The 19,965-nt window shown below is 33.8% G+C and overlaps 1 protein-coding gene across 16 annotated transcripts in view; it reads right to left on the bottom strand.

The window, feature by feature from the left end:
* Window positions 1-19,965, bottom strand: part of Dnc (phosphodiesterase dunce) — a 621,682-nt gene that overhangs the window by 68,610 nt on the left and 533,107 nt on the right. For 2 of the 16 annotated variants that reach the window (XM_076327459.1, XM_076327460.1), the window contains exon 1: window positions 11,813-12,733. The exons of the other annotated variants lie outside the window; for them this stretch is intronic. The gene's annotated coding sequence lies outside the window, so the exon portion shown is untranslated. Of the gene's footprint in view, window positions 1-11,812; window positions 12,734-19,965 lie in introns of those variants that run through there. 16 annotated transcript variants of the gene reach the window in all.

Genomic DNA, 19,965 nt, shown 5'->3' with positions numbered 1-19,965 from the left:
GAATCAACTGGAAAGTCTGATCTTTTTACCAAGTTACGCATGCATCATATTTTTCTAAACAATCTTGCGTTGCTCAATCTTCTCGTTACTGAAATTCGCAAGCAATTGAATAGCAACAAGAAAGTAGATTTTCATTTACATGATCGTTTCCTAGAAGACCTTCATCGGAACGAGTGAGTATCAAACGGACCGTTTCACAGCAGAAATCGTAACGTTGATCCACTCGTCAAAAGTACGTGTAGGCGTCGCGACGCTTCCGTAATTTACATGTAGCATCGAGCATTCAAAGCGAGTACGTGTTCTGTTGTCGTTCAAATTGTTATCATTTGGTGGTTGACTTGAATATCGTTCGTTCATTGCGTTCATACGAAAACGAAACAATTTCGATCCCTTTAGCATCGCTAACGAGAAGAATTTTTATTCGCATCGGTACCTTCGAAGCTATTGAACCTTTTGTTTGTGCTATGATTCTTCAGTTCGAACAAAATCATTAATTAAGCAATATCGAATGAAACGTTAATTAAGATTCTCTGTATCGACGATACAGGGGAACTGTGGCATTAGAATGGAATGGGGGAGGATCGGTTTTACCGTGGACCGTCGGACAAACTGGGACAAGTACCAACTTAACCAAATGAAACTAATTAGGCTAGACTCTCGTTACTCGATGGCATTGCGTCTCTTTATCTTGGAATTTAAGCGGTGATGTTAAATTTCAGCGTATGCTTTGACTGGTTCTCAACCTCAGAAATGTGAAAAATCAGTGTCGAAGATGAAGAACATCTGTGTTTTTGAAAGGAAACTTCTTATGAGGTGAAGACAAAATTGCATATTTATTATCATAATAGATGATGAACAGGTTTCATAAACTTGGGAATTTAACCGTTTTAACAGATGAGTTCACATTGGGTGTTACAAAGTATGCATCGTGATTGAAATATCACCTGAAATAACAGTACAGAGGAAACATTTTATGGTTTTAATGGGGAGTCGGATGCAATGAAAATAATTTCTTTTTCCATTTCATGAAGAACCATTCAAGGTCAACTTAATATTTTTAAAGAGAGTTCTGCATTTTTGTTTTTGTCGATACAAGGTTACATTAAAAGTGACGCATTCGAAAACTAGGTAGTTGATCTAAATTGCATTTAGATCATTATTAAACCATAAGATTTTTTCGACAACAACTTTTCGTTGGTATTGTCACACGATTTTTCTCGAGTATGCATACAACAACTTTACATTCGCGAATTCCTCAAATTTTACTACCTCACCTGTCTCGTGTACACCTTTATTTGTATTCATTTTTTAACACGTAAAACAGTCAAAGATTTTCTAACTATTTAATCTATTTAAAAAAAAAAAAAGGTAACCACGAAATGACCAACGATGAAGGAAATCAGAATTTCATTCTTACTGGCGACGACAGAAAAATTACGTCTTTGTTATAATTTGATAAAATCAGTAGTTCAGGGATTATTTTAACTAGAATTTATCGAGTGTGCCAATAAATAGATTTACTTAAATCTACAACCAATGTGTGAAAAAGATTTACATTCAATATCAAGTAATCCATTTGTAGATTAAATAATATATCTGTATCAATATATATATCTATAATAATATCTTAAAACAAATATCTATACATTGCGCAGTTCATCGTTAAACAGTATTAATTCTGTTTTCCGCATTCAACTCTCAAAGAGGAAACACTAACGCACAATAAAACACGATGTTCCGGTTTTTGTAGTTAGGTCTTACAAGAATTAATGAGCACAAGGATGTTCAAGGAAAACCAGTATGTAAAAACGTCGTCTAACGTGAAATGCAGTCACGACGGTTGTCCGACTGGCGTCCAGTGGGATCTCTCGTTTCAAACAAAAAATTAGAATTTTTGAGCAACCGAAGTTTTCTCGTTAGCCGCGTTACGATCGCCGCTCCATGGGATTACAAAATCATCTCGTAATGCGTTTCTTTATCCATCGAAGGAAAACCGGGGAGAAGACTGACCTTTCCAGGCATCGAGAATTGACGCAATTCAAAAGAAATCCTTCACCAACTCTCTTTACGATCGTTCCAGCTAGCCTATAAATATATTTAGATCCTTTCCGGTCAGTGGAAAGGTAGATGACACTTCTGATTACGTCTTCCGATACCCAGTGTCTTTCTCGGAAATCCAAGTGTAATTTCGCACTAACAAGAGCTTCATTTTACGAACCATTCGGTTTAAAATAAAATTTCGAACAATTTTGCGCTCGATGGAAATCTGAATAGACTAAGGTCACAGTGTTAGGTCTAGATGAATCCTATGCACTAAATTTTTTCTTTGAGTAAATGGGTTATGTTCTTGGAAACTTTAGATTATCGAGATTGAATTATCAAAAATACTGTCTCGCTCGTAATCATTACTATTGGATCGTAAGGAGGATTATTTTAATTTTCATGACTAAAGGAGAGTGTTAAGAAATGCCCATTTTTAGCATCGCTTGAAAATGAAAAATTCATACAGAATCTTTTAGATTACCTTGTCTTCCAAGGGACAAAATATGTCCTTATCACTTTTTCCAGAAACAATGGGAAAGTTGTCAAAAATAACTTCAGAGGAATTTGACTCTGAAGTTTTGCCTGTATGTTTTGGAACATCCTGTATATTTAAAATTAGCAAGTACTATTTTATATTTTGAATTAACAATTAGTATTTAGTAGACATTTTGTATTGGTAACTAGTATTTAGAACTGACGAATAGTATTTAGTGTTTGGCAATTTCAATTTAAAATTCAATTGCCAAATTTAGTATTATGAATTATCAAGTATATTTAATAATTCAAATTGTTGAATGTTTTTTTCGTATTACGAATTAGGAACTAATCTTTAATATTCAAAGCTGGTAAATAGGGTTTGATGTTACAGATTAGTAAGTAATATTTAGGATTGGGTATCTATATATTATTTAATCCTTGATATTCACATACTATTAGGTATTAGGTGTCCATTTAGAATTTAGTATCTTAATTAGTAAATAGCATTTAATATATATTTAGAATTAATTGATAGTAATTAATATTTAGAATTAGCCTACAATATTCGTCATTTAATATTTTAGGTAGACACACGTTATACAGAGTTTAGTATTTTGAATAAACACAGAGTATATGCTATTTAGAATTGAACGTTTACGTTACGATTTATCTTATATTTTTGATACGAGAAGAAAAAGAAACGTATATCAAAAAGTGGATTGCATCTGACATATTAATTTATAAAATATCCTTCGATAATTCCATATTTCGATCATTATAAACTGACATTAATCTCCTCCATTCGCAATTCTTTAGCATCGTTAAAAGTTTTTTTCGATTTTCCAGACTGTACAGTATTTAAAAAGTCTTTAAGTGTCAAGATACCAAAAAATATTTACAACGTAAAAATTTGGAGATGCAAATATAAAACACATTCTTGAAAAAAATATATTTACTTACTTTATCTATTTTCATTGAATTTCTCGTATTTGATTTAACATTGTCAACTCGTGTTTTTATGCTTATACGTACGTATAGCAACAATGATTAACGCTTATTGGGCTCTTCGTTAAAATATGTCACTCGAAGAGCCAAACGAAACTACACACGTGTAGTGTTTACATAATAGCCGACGTCTATTACTGTTTTAGGGTCAACGAGAAATTTGAAAACCTGTTCTGCGAACGGTTTATGTGACATTTGAATTATATTTTTCAGGAAGTACACTATTTTACCACGTATTTAAGTACGTTAAGTCTACGACCGAAAATTATATTAGGCACTTAAACGTTACTCAATAACGACTAAATATTTAAATTATAGTTTAATACTTGACTTTCTGGTTTACACTCTACTTGTTGTTGAATGTGATAATTTCCTACTATTTTAAGTTCTAAATTATAGTATCTTGAACCAGATGGCGTAATTAATATTTCTAATAACTTAACATTAGTGCATTTCTCGATCCGGGTTTGAAATATTTCAATTTTTCAATACCTGATTCTTTTCTTAAATAAAATTGAATATAATTTCTTTACCCGTAATAAAGTTCACAATATATTTAAATAATTTTATCCCCTTTTTGAATGTTTTAAACTTTATAACATAATGTTAATACTTTATTTCTTTTAAACATTATAAAATAAACTTTAATATTTTATTTTTAGTTCAAATACAATTAAATGCAATATTCTTTCAGAATTATTGTGTTCGAACAATTGTACTCATAATATCAATAATATACTTGTATGTATAACTAAATCCGCTTTTTCGAATCAGGTCTGAACATTTCTTCGTGTTAAATATCAATACTTTATTTTGTGCACAAATACAATTAAATTTAATACTTTTCCACTACTCCACGATTTTAAACCCTAAAGGAAACTTCTGTCAGATGTCAAAAAAATATATTTTACACCATTTAATTCTCTTTTCCAATCCAGTTCTAACCAATTTTCTTCATTTCACATTCTCTTTAAAATACCAATTTTCATCGGTCAAAGTCCAAAATTCAATGAAGTTTATTATTGAACAATCGTTACATACATATGTATATAACTACGATCCGAGTTGCCTATTCTAAGCTCTTCTATCACCGAATTTATGCGTCCAGATAAGACTCGAAAATCGTTTCGATATTGACTAGACTGTGTTGATAACAGTATATTACCGCAAGATAAACATTATCTACGGCTTTATCTCGCTGACAAAATTCAAATTCTGACGTCAGCCAATGTGAAGTGACAAAGACCCCTCTATCGATGAGAAAAGAAAGTCTGTTCCGTTCATTAAAAGGGACGTCAACTTTTTCAATAATTCGTCGATTCGTACGAGGTCCATTCGCGTTTGTAACCATGGTTAAACACACCTCGTCAAACTGCTCGGGAAGTGGCTTTATTTCTGATGCTTAATCGCCAAAATTCTACGATTTTTAACGGCGAACAATGATACGAGTATTAGTAATAATACAGAGTGAAAATAATAATCTACAGAGAGAGGAAAATTTATCGCCCTTTAATCACTATCGAAGTTACTTTTCCACGAACTTTAATAATGTCTACGTGCGATTGCTTAACTCGATGTTTCATAAAGCGCGGTGAACTGCGAGTTAATCGATGCACGGTGAGAAAGCATAGATATATAAGCTACCTTTACGTACACTTTCCATTGAACGTAAATGAGCGAATGACATTAAAACGTTTTATTCAGCATGCACGCACACAGGAGAGATCATTATAACAGGGTGTACTTGCATGAAATGCTTTTGTATACGGCTTAAGTAAGTTAAAAGATTTCAAATGCCAATTATTGAGGTATTCAGGATTCCTTGTGTTGCTCATACTGCGTGAACTGGATATTTAAAAAAAGGATAATTGTGTTAATCTCTGGGGTGCACTTGAGCGAGAAAAAGGAATTAAAGCTACAAGAAAATGCGAACCAGCTGGTTTTTCGTTAAAAGGAGGTAGAGCTTGTTAGATCATTTCCTGATATCGCGAGAAGTGACAGAGAGATATCAATATTCAAACGTACAATTAACGTTTCATGAGCTATTAGAAGTGTGACGTGGTTTTATATCTAAGCGAAGCCAGAAGTTGTTATTACTTGATCACATTGAATTTGCTCTTCAGTATGCATAATAACGTCACGTGTAAATTTCAATTATAAGTAAAATTTCTTATTTGTAAAATAAGAAATAAATTTTCTAGAAGAAAGTGTTACTTCAAGTTAGAAATTAGAAATTACAATAACAGTTGAAAATGTAGTTAAAATGTCGATTTTGTTCCTCTCCTGATCGATTCAATTGGCAAAGTAACGTAATGCACGATGCTTGTCTAGCTAGCCAGTAGTAATGTTTAAAATATATACGATTTCTATCTACACCAAGTCCAAGTTATCTACGAATCTATTGCAAATCCTCAAAAGATGTACAAATATTTAATGTTCAACGAATCCGTAGTTCCCTCTATCGGTTATATCATTCTTTTCGGATCATCTGTCACCGTGTCATCACTTTCTCACCAAGAACTGGGTATGGGCGTCACAAATGCGTTTCAGAGGGCCAACTAAACGCGCATTTCCCATGTTTAGTCGTCATCCAATACCGCAAAAATGGCTACCATGCTCACAAAAATACCGATCAGTGGAACACTTAAATCTTCATTATCCTTTAATCTGTTTCAACAGCCACGTATCGATCGACCCACTAAACTCGTACACCAAATCCACCGATCGATTTATTATTTCTCGGAAAGGTTACGAAGAAACCATGTGTCCATTCATAGCGCTACTGAGTAAGGGGGCACTTGATTGAACAACCGCGATCGATTACTAACGAAAACGACCAGGTTTCCAGCTTTCGTCACGTGCTCGAGCGAAATTACGATCTCCATACTGAAAACGTGACGAAATCATACGTCTTGATTAAGTTCGGTGCCACGGTGAAGCGATAAACCCGTTCGGTTCGCCGATCTAATGCACAGCGAATCTGATAAGGAACTGGAGAGATTAGGGGGATTCGAGTACCGAGACAAGCACCCTCCTGTGTAGACCGATAACGTTGAAGATATCGACGATGGGACCAGTTGATCTTCCCAAAGTCGTTTTATGGAGGGAACTACACTTATCTTTATAGAGTAAAACGTCGAATAACCGAAATTTTAATCTTGATTTTAGAAAAGCCTTTCACCGAACGACTAATTAGCGGGAAAGATGAGATAAATCGTTCGTTGGGTTATTTCTAAAATATTTCAGATCGGGAAAATGTAAATTTTTTTTTTACATTTGCTACAGTCATGTCTACAATATTGTAAATATATTCGGTAATAAATTATAACTATTTCTGTTCTCTTTTTGACGAATATTCTTTTAGTCTGTCTTTTTTCATTTTTTTTTTTTCAGACGAATATTCGATTTCATTTTTGTTTTGTCGCCTTATTGTTCCTGATAAGCGACCTTCTGTTATGGTTATACGTTTCACAGTTGCAGAGGAAACTCTAAGAAGAAAGGTGTCTTCTTTTGTTAAATTAATCTATTCTTTTTCCATTCAATATTATCAAATCTTACGACATTGTGATTTTTTGTTATCGATACAAATTTAAATTCACGTATGATTCGATAAATTATACAGTGCAAAAATATCGTATAAAAATTTGTAAATAGTTCATTATATTTTCGCGAGATCGTTTTTCATTTCTGCTTTACACGTAATTGTATTATGTAACATTACCTTCGGCAAAACTTTCGTTCGGTGCTATACATATAATGTTGTAGCAGTAGAATAAGCTGTGCAAGACATTTCAGGAAATACAATCTTGTCGCGTTGACACGATTTCATTAATCTCAGTAGTTAGGAATACAAAAGAAAAAGATTAAAGACTTGTTCTGTTACTGGTACTTCAAACATTAACAAATACTCAAATATACGAAATAATAAAATATAATAATCAGAACCAACATTTCCACTGATCCAATAATAAAGGAATATTCACTGAATATACATACATACATTGAATTACTATACATAGTAGTTCAAGAAGCTTCGAACTTCGTTAAGAAAATTAAATACTTCATTTTTTGGAAAGTATTCTTTCATTTATCTACCACTCCATCGAATATAGTTTTGTTTTTAAGTAAGTACTAACACAATATGCGTGGGATAATATATCCAGAACCATCTACACTGAAATGTCTATATTTTCATTATTTTGCGGTATTTAGACAAATGGTTGTAAAAGAATATTTCTAAAAGTACTTTCCGAAAATGAAAGAGGAAAAAATCGATCTTTTTGGGCGTGAAAAATCAGAATGTTTTTTTTTATTCAAAACAACGGAAACATGTCGATCGTACAGGATTACGTTTACGACCTAATATTTTTCAATCCAATAATTTTCATGCGGCTAATTTATTTTTAACGTTACGTTCGCGTCTTTTAGTACGTCTTATGTAGCCGTTCTGTCGGCTGACAAAATGGTATAGTGAATCGCGAAACGAGTCGACGAAATCGCGAAACAGGAAACGCTGGCTGTCGGTAATTTCCATCCGGCTGCGTTAAATCCAGTGTCGTTATTCCGGCGGACGACAAGGTTGTGACAATCGAGAGGAGGATCTCGATCTGGGAGTCAATTATGAGAGGAATTTTTCTGTCGCTTAGAGGCTGAGTAGCGTCTGGTTACGATAAAAGACAAGTGGGACGATAAATTTATTTAGGCATGAAAGAACAACCTATATTATTATTATTATTGTTGTTGTTGTTATTTTACGAGTAACGATTCTTTTATAAGTAAATTTTGTTAACTCTGTGAGAATCTAGTGGTTTAAAAAAAATTGTTTCGAGCACGATAAACACTGTTTGCTAACTGATGCATACGGTCTACATTAGTGGTGCAACAAAGTGCAACGACGAATGCAGTTGCTTCTGTTGATTCAAACTATAGAAGAAAAAAAATTAAGTTAATACCTAATTTATTATTCCAATTCCCTATTATTAAATGTACGATATAAGAATATGAGAATATATCCAGCTGTACCGAACGATACTTTCAGGAAGATCCTCAGAAAACAAATTGATTGGTATTGAAGGAACTCTGTTTGCTAGAGGCAACATTTGATCTGTTGTTCATAAAGATCTTGTTCAAACACTCAATCTTCAGATCATGTTGCACTACGTGTAAAAGCATTCTTCCATCCTACGTATCTACGTAAATCGTCATTTTTTAACTATGAAAACAATGAAAAACAAGCACAGAAATAGTCTTACATATTCACCGAATTTTGATAATATTACAAACGGAAACGAAGTTCAAATAGATGGATAAAAACAATTCTTTAATTGAAAATAAAATTCTTCATTTTTTAAAGAAATGTCATGTTTTTGTTATTTGTTACTTACATTTTAGCAAGTGACTTATTGAAAATTATAAAATTCATATAGATAGATCCTACATATACGTATAATACATGCACTTCAAATTCGAGAATGACACATAATAACACATAATAATATTCATCAATGATTCTGATGTGTGACAATAACTACAAGAAAATGTCCCAAGTATTCTAACTTTAAAAACATCGAGCTCGAATATTTTCAGGTTTTCAAGACAGTCAATATGTCTATCTAAAACCTTGAATATAAACACCAAGTCGGATATAGATCGGCATTGTTCGGGTATACACCGGTCTAGTCGTATACGTGACATGTCTTCAGAATTGATTGTCCTAATTTATATGCGATAAAACGTATGAACTTGTATTGGATATTTTCTATACAGACAGTATGGCTAACATTATAAGTGTTCCAAGCAGAAGAGTTCAGAAGTAGTTCGATCAAACTTTTGTACGAAGTAATTCTCACAAAAATATTCGATCCCTAGTCCATTATAGATAAATTTACATATGAACATGTTGAAAATAACCGTCAATATTTGAAGTGAAAACGCTATTTAACAATATTCCAAAATCTCGGAAACTACTAGACATAGAATAAGAATTTAAATATGAAAATAATGTATTTCTGAATGCCAAATTCAGCTGTATAAACAAATATAAAAAAAAACTATTGCGTAAATCATATATTAAAAATTAGTACACGTAAATATATTGTAACATATTTTTACATCGAAATTACTTTTTCCATCAGATCCGAAACTAACGACCCTTTATTTTGTTACAGTCTGTATAAATGCACAAGTTCACTTTAAAAGGAAACAATCAATTTTTGTCGCGTGACGTCGAATCAACAGCCAGCTCGAGATTTCATCAGTTTCAAAGTTCGATCAACTGTCGAATCCTATTCAACGAATGAAATTTTCTCAAAAAGGAAAAATCGTCTGGAAACATTTTCAACGAGGAAAAGAAGAAGCCTCGCGAATAAGTCGTAAAGTGCAATTACCCGAGATTGGTCCGGAAAAAAGTTCCCGGCCGAGATCAAACCGATTGCTGATGCAGTTCCCTTTGCTTGCTTAATTTCTCGATCCTCTTCGCACAAACGAAGTTCCACGGATGCATTCGGAGCTTTAGATTCGAAGTTCCCAGTTAATTTCAAGCTACAGTTCGGTGGTTAAACGAACCGAGCGACTCCGAAGTTTGATCTCTTTCTCATGGAACGACACTCCGCATCTCGACGCTTCCTCCTCACTCGATAATAATCGAGTTCTTTATGGATAGAGGCGGAAAAGACCCCCCCGTGAAGAAGGGTGATAGAGTGCCATAGAAAATTCTTTGCAAAATCTATCGAGTTGGAAATTACGACAGATGTGCGTGAAAAATGTTGTCTTTCGTTCAGCAGAAATAAAATACAGAAATAATGCTAAACAGAAAAATGAATAAGAAATAATTTTACAAGAAACACGGTCCAATCAACGATCTCCAATTTTTTCACGAAACTTGCCACTCATGGCGTTGAAAAACATTTTTTAATCGGCTAATTATTATACTCATGGGGTAACACTATTCTCGGAATAGTAGATAAAATAGTAGACAAACGCTTTCGATGATTGAAAATAATGCATGCATAGCTTGTCAACCGAATTCAGCATTTTTGAAATATGCAGAGTTCATGTCGTATTTATATATATATATATATCAATAAATACAAATAAGTAGCGTGAGGCGTATATAAAATTCCATAAATATTCAATGTTTTCCAGATTACGTTCAATGCATATTTATGGAATCTGTTTTTTCTCTGGACAAATAGTAGATATTGTAGAGTATTACTAGCTTAAAAATGCATTTAAAAACTCCGCATCGTTTATATAATGTATTGAAAAATTTATCATATTAATAAAGTAATTTCTGATCGTTCTTTCTTGGAAAAATACTCTACAAAGTCTTCTCCAAGACTCAAATACAAACTCAATGAAGTCAACAAACTCGAGTTGTTGATATCTTGAACTTAGGTGCAATTAATTACAAATAGTGTAACGTATAACGAAGAAAAGTCAAGTTTCAAGAATGCATATAATGTCCGTTTGTTGTCTACACATAAACACGTAAAGCCTCAACCATTTGCTACAAATAAATTAATAATTAAATGAACTTTAATCTCGTCTATATAATCTACATAGTCACATTTAAGAAAACAAAATTTTAAACCGAAGAACAGAAATGTAACCTTATTGCTTTTTTTTGTATGTGACGAGTCTTAATTTATTAGTATTTATTTTAAATAAATAACTGATTGGAGAGAAATCCACTTTATGTAGGTAGACAACTTACAATGTTTATACATTAATGACAATACGTAGTTCGAGGATAAAATTCTCAAAAGAAGCGTATAAAGTTTAGCTTCTTTTGTGCGTACAGAATCTTGACTTATTCGTATTGGATATGAATAAATAAATAGTCCAATATACGTGTTTAGTATAAAAGTGAGCCTTGCAAAGGATTCGTTAAAGAAAATACCCAAATGCCTTCAACGCTTAAACAAAATTAGTATCGCCTCATCGATCGTTTCATTAATCCCACCTGAATTATAAGTAGCGAGCCACATTCGTGCAATTAATAGACAAAAGTATAAATAGAAACGGAATAACCGTTATGACCACTTTCGTAACAGTGTCTATTTCCTCCTAGTCCTAATTCTATTCACGTAAAATGCTTCACGAAAAGAATAACATTCTCCGTGACAACTCCTGAAAAGTCTTCCGTGTTAACGGTTAACAAAATATATTCATAGGGACTGCATTTGCCACGACGATTAATTCTGAAACATCGAGATCTCCGCCTAACCTCCCTCCCCAAGGACAAATGTTTTCGGAACGTCAATCTCCGAATACGCATCACTCTTACTTTCACAATGAACCTCCGTATTGACAATATTTGATTCCGTGAACACCGAACAATCGTCGACCATCGATCTTCCTTCCCTCTCACTGAACAGTTTCCGATAGTCCCGACTGTTGATCGTGAATAATCATCGAAACTCACAAAATGTTTGGTCCCGATCGAGGAGTGTCGAACCGTGTCGCGTGATTACACGAGCCTAGTGTGCGACGTATACGATGCAAATCGAACCTTTCGCCTACTCGAGTCCTCCATGGAATGCGTAATTACACCCGACGGAGCGACGCGGGATCATCGACGGGCGATCGATGGCCAGTGCATCGATCGTGAAACACGCTCGAGATCCTGACACGTAAACGGACAGAGGAGTGAGGCAAATGAGTGGAACTTAATAGAACGCGGTCAACGTGACGCGTAACCGAAGGTACGCGCACTACGTGTTGAAAAAGGTCGGCGCGCTGATGTCGTCGAACACCTTGTGTTCGTCGCGACGTCCAACTGGCCAGGGTGTTCTGGTTTCGCAGAGATTTCACTCGGCGCACGGGGGAGGGGAGGTGGGGCACGGTTTGCGCGGGAAACTTGCGCGTCGTCCAACCGACGCTTCTCTCGCTCCTACCCACTCTTTGGCCTCTGCTCATCTTTTTGTCTTCCGTTGATCTACGGCTAGTTTCCGTTCACTACGTTCCTCTGGTTATCTTGGTAGCCTCTAACTTCACTATGCTTGAAATATTTTCCTCTTCAAAAATTGCTTAACCTTTCTTTTACCCTCTTCTGTGCCGAAATTGACAGCTTTAGTTCCTTTTCCTTCCCGACTATCACGATACTCTTCAATTTAGTTTCTCTATGCTTGTCTACTTACCACTAGGAAAATACGGAATTTTTATCTAGAATTTCAATCTTTTGTTGTTCTTTCAAGTCTTGGGATTTTCTATGGATACATAATTATGTTGTCTTCTTTTACTTTTTCTATTTCTTCTCTTTAGTTTCTCTACCTTTGTCTCAACTACTTTACACTATGAAAATACTGAATTTTTATTTATAATTTCAATCTTCTGTTGTTCTTTCAAGTCTTCAGATTTTCTATGGATATATACAAATGCTGTCTTCTTCCACTTCTTCTATTTTTTCTATTCAGTTTCTCTGTGCTTATCTGAACCACTTTTCACTATGAAAATACGAAATTTTTATTTATACTTTCAATATTCTGTTGTTTTTTCCGAGTCTTTGGATTTTCTATGGATATATACGTATATATGGTATCTTCTTCTATTTCTATTTCTTCTATCTTTGTCTATATGCATAGTTTTCTATCTCACCTTCCTTCCGACTAACAACATTCTCTTAATTCTGATTTATTCGTACTTGTTCGATTTATTTAGTTCTATGAAGATATAAACATTTTTTCTATACTTTCTATCGCTCTTTATTCTACTTTTTTTCTATCTTAAACTCTTTTTCAGGACTTTTTAAAAAATTCTTTTTATTTCTTACGCTGTAAAATGTGTACAGTTTAATTCGCATTCTTGCCTTGAAACTTTGAAGCTTCCTAACCTTATCTTTCTTTCTATTACACATTTACTTTCGTCCTCGCGTATCACATGTTGCATTTGCTTTTTATTATCTCTGACCACGTCTGCATTTACATCTTTATCTTTGCTGGTTCAGTGTACCTTTCACGATTATTCACTTCTTCCAAGCCACTTTTCTTTCACTTCGTGTTTTACATTTTTACATCCCTTTGTCAAGCTCTGAACAAAATTTTGTTTATTTGCGACACTACTCAACGCCGAAATATTTTTGTAAATAGAATACTCTGAGTTCCATCAAGTACACGTTTCAACTTTGTAACGTGAAATTTTTCGCGCTTAAATTGTCAAAGTTGATCGAAAAATAAAATTCCACCGACGAAAATCGAAAAGAAATGTGAATCGTTAGGCAAAGATAAAATTGATTTCAATCGACTAAAGTTGAAGTCGAAAAAATAGAAATTACATTCGATGAAAATTGGAACGCAATGCGAGACAAGTTTACGAGAATATTAAACATTTACTTTACAAAAATTTACGACGTTGTTTATCAATGAAATTATGGCGATCAAAGATTAAAGAGAGATATTTATTTCCTATACCTTTCGGGTCATCGTGCGTGGCATTTAAGTACGATCATCGAATTCAGAGTGATCATTAACGCATCGAAACGCATTAACGGGACATGTTCAATGAATATTCAATCAATTTTAATGCCCTATTTTTCGCGTAAATGCATTGTTCGATCGAAGATTTAAAATAGTATTTAATACTCGAAACCACATATAAGAATCCCAGTGCATCTCTTTCAAGAAGAAATATAATCCTGAGAACCAATCATAAAGAAACAGAATTTTTAAATAATTTTTCAATAACCATACTTCAGCTACCTTTTTGCCATGAAATGTACTTGATCTCTTTCAAAGAGTTGTATACACCAAAATGAAAAAATTTGAAAACTCATATTTGCTTCAATTGTGTATCATTTGAATTTAAAATACTTTTAATTTTCCAAAAATTAATCGTCCATGTTCAAACGTGACTCTAAACGGCAATCACATTTCCCTAATGCGTTACAATTTTCCAGATAATAATTACAGAATATAAAAGAATGATTACGAAAGTAATGAAACTGATAAATTTGAATAATCGAGTAATAAAAATAACGGATAAGGTACTAAGAATTGTTACATCAAACTTAATTATGAAATTATATTCATCGTAATTTATTCCACAAAATTCCATCCCTATTTCAGCAAATTCTAACTTAACCTAATCTAACCCGGATCTAACTGCCATTTGCTCAATCTTTTACGCAAGTGTGGCGTCATCTCCTCGTTGCAATTTCCAATTGCGTCATTAGCAGTGAGGTTTTATTGTTAACACAGAATTTTCAATTTCGCGTTAAAATCGCACAACTGACTAGCATAAACCGCGATAGGCCCTTCACACTAGTTCGCTAAATTTCACAATACAGTCTCGTGAATTCTACAACATTGTTAACAAAAGTTTTATCTTACTCTCCACTCAGAAGTCACATTTATCTACCGAAGGCCATTGATGTTCACGAACCACAGACATCGCATTTTGCAGCCAGAAAATACAACAAATTTCACCCACGGCAGCTTCCTTCGATAGAACAACAGAAACAATTGTTAACAACGTATTGTCTATTATGATTAGTCCTCCGTAGATAGATCCTACAACGCGTAATAACGCTCGACCACTGGCAACTTGTCACTTCGAACGAAACGGAGATATTACATTGACAGACACTATCCGCAATACAGTAATTGCTACGTACACAGTTGAAACAGACCAGACGTGTATAGTTATCGTTCTATTCCTAAATGACTGTCTTAACGTGGAACGGCGGTAGTTATTTTAATGAACACTCCAATCGGTCTTAATTCCCTGGATTCTTTAACTGCACCTATGCAACCGATCCATCGTGGATCGTAAAACAACGAGGCCGAGGAATTCGAGGCGATCGTGGATCAGGTTCGCTGTCAAGGACGTCGACGAACATTTATTCTTTAATATACTTAATAGTTCCATGCTACGAACAATTGCCTCAGGCTTCAAATCTTACGGCTAATAAGCTTATCGTCGTGCAATTTTTTACAATTCACTCGATCTTGCTTTCCAAGAACGAAATAACAAACGAAGAAGTTATAACTTGCGGTTACAAGTTCAAACGAATTGGAAACGTGTACCAATCTCTATAAGAATATACATATTTTCGTTCGTTTACGAACGCTTTGTTTTGTCTGTACTGAATTATAGATAGAATTAATTGGCTGTGAAATACCACCGAAGCTATCTTACTCTGCCACATCGTTTGTTTGCATCATGTTTTATTTTTAATCTCTTTGTGTAAATCTACAGACAGGGATGGGAAAAATGTTCACCGTTTATTTTTATTCGTTCTGCGTGAAATACGATCTCATTTTATAATTAAAATTCCGATTTCGATTCAACGAATAACGGATGAATATTTATCCTTTTTTCCTTATTCACCTAAGTCAACATCGCAGGCATATATTCTCGGTATTGCAAACAAAATAGTTGATTTACTGGATTAATAGTTTTCTAAGAATAATAAATTTAGAATTGTAATTGTATTCTAAAGTAGCGGAGAAAAGAAATTGAAAATATGCAACTGGTTATAAAAATTAAATTCTTATATTCTTTCACAGAATGTCACGCATTTTAGTAAATTTAAGATAAATTTAATTTACTTGCTGTTTAAAATCATATTGATTATTCGTATAAAGGAGTCTATGTATTTTGCTGAAAAGTTTTTCAATATATATCAATATTATGTATACAAGAGTAAAATTGGAAATGAAGCGATGCAACGGTATGAAAATATATTTTCAAATATGAAAATACACGTGACAGTAATATCACACTTCGTAATTTTATAGATATAGTTTTAAGGTTAGAGTACGAATAGAAAGGTTAAAAGTAAACAATAGTTTGTTTTGGTTACAGAGTTTTATAAACAACATCCAGTAACAATTATTCCGAAATTAAAACAAAACTTTCGACCAAAAAAACATTCCATACGTGTGATAGTTCAAATATCAATAATGGTAATATTTATAGACACACTGCATAGTTCAGAATAACTAACAGAGTACTGTCGTCAACAATTTCATTAAGTTGTCATAATGCCCGGTAGAACGCGATAATTAACTGGACTCGTCCTGTTTGATTGGTATCACTATACGCATTACAAATTCCCGCTCTGGGAATTAGATAAATTGTCAAGATGAAGGAAAATCATCTATGAGTATTCTTTAACAACACTCGAAAAACGTATAAAAGGAAAATCGAGAATTTTAATGAAATTTACTCGCAAAGAAATTGTATTTTACCGTACACTCAATTATGTCGTTTAAACTCTGAGAAAAATTCTATTATTCACTGTTCGAAGAAATTAAAAAATGGAGATTTGCAGGAAAATTGAAGGACCCTAAGTTACTACGTTGGCACGAATGCCATCATTTTGTCTCGAATTTTCGATTCTGTGAAATTGCACGGATATTGCTGTAATTCGGCTGAGATTAGGTTTACCTAAACAATGCGCATATACAGTTCACGTTGATTATAGTTCCAAACCTTGGATACAGCCGCGCGTGAAAGCAAGGGTGGTATTAATAGCCTTTATTACAAGGTTTGCACAGTCAATTTCACCATTTTAATTGATTCAAACTACTGTCATTGGAATCATTATTCAGTAACGAAGTCCGTTCGAAATGTATTAAGGAAGTATAATTTGTTGCTGAAATCGATCTCTCGTATTTCGAATCAAGACTTAACCATATGTGAACTGTCCGACGAAGGAAATGAAAGAAATGCATCAAGAATTCAACGACAAACGTCGATCATGGCCTGTATCGGTATAACGGGTTCTAATTGCAAAGTGAAAACTTTTTGATTAATGTTTTCGTAGTTAACATGTTCGAGCTAAAAAACATACTTTCGAATATCAATGCTAAGGACATATTATAGTAGCAATTTATTAAGTTAGAGTTATATTATTTTAAAACATGACTTTTAAGATCGTTCATCAACTAGTGTTCTATAAGTATACAGATACACCAGATACTGTTGTTAATCTAATTTAAATAATATAGAATATTGTTTCAGATTATTTACTGAAAGTATAGTATCACAACGATATACAAAAAGTCCACTCGCAAACAAACTAAAAAATCATAAAATGACTATCGTTCGCTGTGTCAAAGAGATTTTTTAAATTATTAACTTTATATTTTTAACTGTCAATGTGTATACAGTATCGGTACAAAGGTACGTATGGCTAAGTATGAATTAAGAATAACAATAGTTCGTAATTTCATATTTTCACAAACGTTGAGAAGAAAAGTAGTGAACGCGACTATTTGATTTCCTCGTTAATTTCATGGGATTGGCGTGAACATCTTGTCTTTTTTCCCCGTGAGAAAAGCATATAGAATTTGTCTTGGAAACTTGCTTTTACGTCCGGTAGTTTCAAAGATACCATCGAAAGGATAAAACTTCGGAGGCTGGTTTCACCCCTTAAACTCGAGTTACAACAGTTAAGAAAAGTCGTGTTGGAGTCACCAAAAGAGCGTAAGCACGATGCAAGGGTTACTATAACTCATTACTGTTGTCCAACTTGCGCTATAAGAATCTACCAGTAAGGATGACACGGTAATTGCGAAAGACTATATAAATCGCGACTCGAAGACTCGAATCCCTCGATGCAACTCTATGCAAATCGTGACAGATGGAGTAAAGTGAATACACTGCACTACCTCCTACGTATCATCTATGTTTGCTCTACTCGAGATAAAAATATTTGCACGCGGTGCACTTCCACTCGCGTGCACTCACGCTGCATTCGTTGCGCCACGAAAATATTTACCAATGAGCGCTTCCGGTGATTTGCGTCGAGATCAACGGAACTGCAGCGATTAACACTCATTTCGACTCCAGGAAAAACAAATACATTTCGAGTAAACGCTTCTTCCGCCATTCCTCGCCTTTTATTCGCGAAAAGTGCTGCTTAATGATCGCGCGATCGTCGTTGCCATCCTTATGCTTGTAATGTTTATACAAACGTGTTTTTTTAGCTGCACGTATCTGCTACCACCGTTTAGTTGATAAACGATACGCCAGAGACCATGTTACACTTAAATAACGCGACACTGGTTTATAGTTTTTACTTTATTTGTTTCTACGAACATAAAATAGAGAGAATTCAAATTATTGCTGTCACATATAGGAGACATTGTTGGTAGCGAACGAGTTAATAATTTTGAACATTTAATATGCAGAGTAGTCCACCTAAAAGCTCTTCCAATTGTGATGATACAAAAAATACTTTTCATGCAATATGTTACAAAGAATGTTTTTATTTCATGGTTATTGATATTCTTTTTTCACGTACAATCTGTCTAACAAGAACGTGACCAACATAGTTTAATAACTATCCATTGTAGTCGCAAGGAAATTATTGTATATATTCTTCTTATCTAGTACTATGACCCCTGTACTATGTTCATGAATGGTCCAGTAACCATTATCGTTAAAAATTTTCTTATGACCTGAAGGCGTAGTGTCGATTAACTTAACTACATATTCCTGAGGTAAAAATTTCCATAATATTCATATCTATCGAGATAATTGTTTAATATTCCGCATACTTTTCCCTCGAAGTTCCATCTTTATATGACTCCAAACATTTTGTATTATGTTCGCGTCTAGTGACTGTAATGGATTTTCCAACACTTTAATGTATTTTTCAACTTTTCACTCCCTGTAAAATCGACTCCTGTTATGATTGTTCCGGAGATGTTTAAAAACGCACGAGTTGACACACTAAACGAAAATACCGCGTTTAAGGCAAACGATTAGTGATCCTTTATTTATTACATCGAAATTTTTAAAATTTAATTTTGTAAATTTCTAGTTTTAAAACAAAGTTTCCAAACTAACGTTTCGATAATAAATTTCATATCGATCAATTGGAGGCAATAATATTCAATTTCCATTTCGTAATAAACAGAATACAATTTTTCAAATTTTATTTGCCCAAAATCTTCATTCAATTTGATCAGAAACAGGGATACAGGTTTGTTGGTACTAATTTCCTGTTAAAAAATTTCTATTCATCGACAATAATCTCAAAAGAGGCGACTGAATCTTTGTCGGGATATTTCCGGCTCTCCGAATTTTATCGATCATTTGTATTAGTCACGCAACGATAGTGATACAAACTATCTTCTTATCCTTCAAACTCTTAACAAGATTGAAGCAATTTTAAAAACACCAGGAAAAATATAAAATTTCCAAATTAAGACCTCGGAACTACAGTCCAAGTATTAACACTTTCCGGTATTAATGTTTGCTCGATTTTCAGCAGACAAGTTTACATCGAACAAAATGCATATTCTATAGCGGAAAAGCAGCAGGATACAATCTTTTATTGCAAAATCAATTGCTTCTGTTTTTAATAATCACAGCTCTCGTCTGTAATTCCATTTCCATCGCACACAATAAATATCATCGATTAAAAAGCAGTATAATTAAAGAAGCATTCCGGGCGTACAGTTTGCAACTATAATGATTACGGCATAC

This window comes from Ptiloglossa arizonensis, chromosome 2, assembly GCF_051014685.1.
Source record: "Ptiloglossa arizonensis isolate GNS036 chromosome 2, iyPtiAriz1_principal, whole genome shotgun sequence".
NCBI lineage: Eukaryota > Metazoa > Arthropoda > Insecta > Hymenoptera > Colletidae > Ptiloglossa > Ptiloglossa arizonensis.
This window is presented reverse-complemented; position numbering and strand designations above follow the sequence as displayed.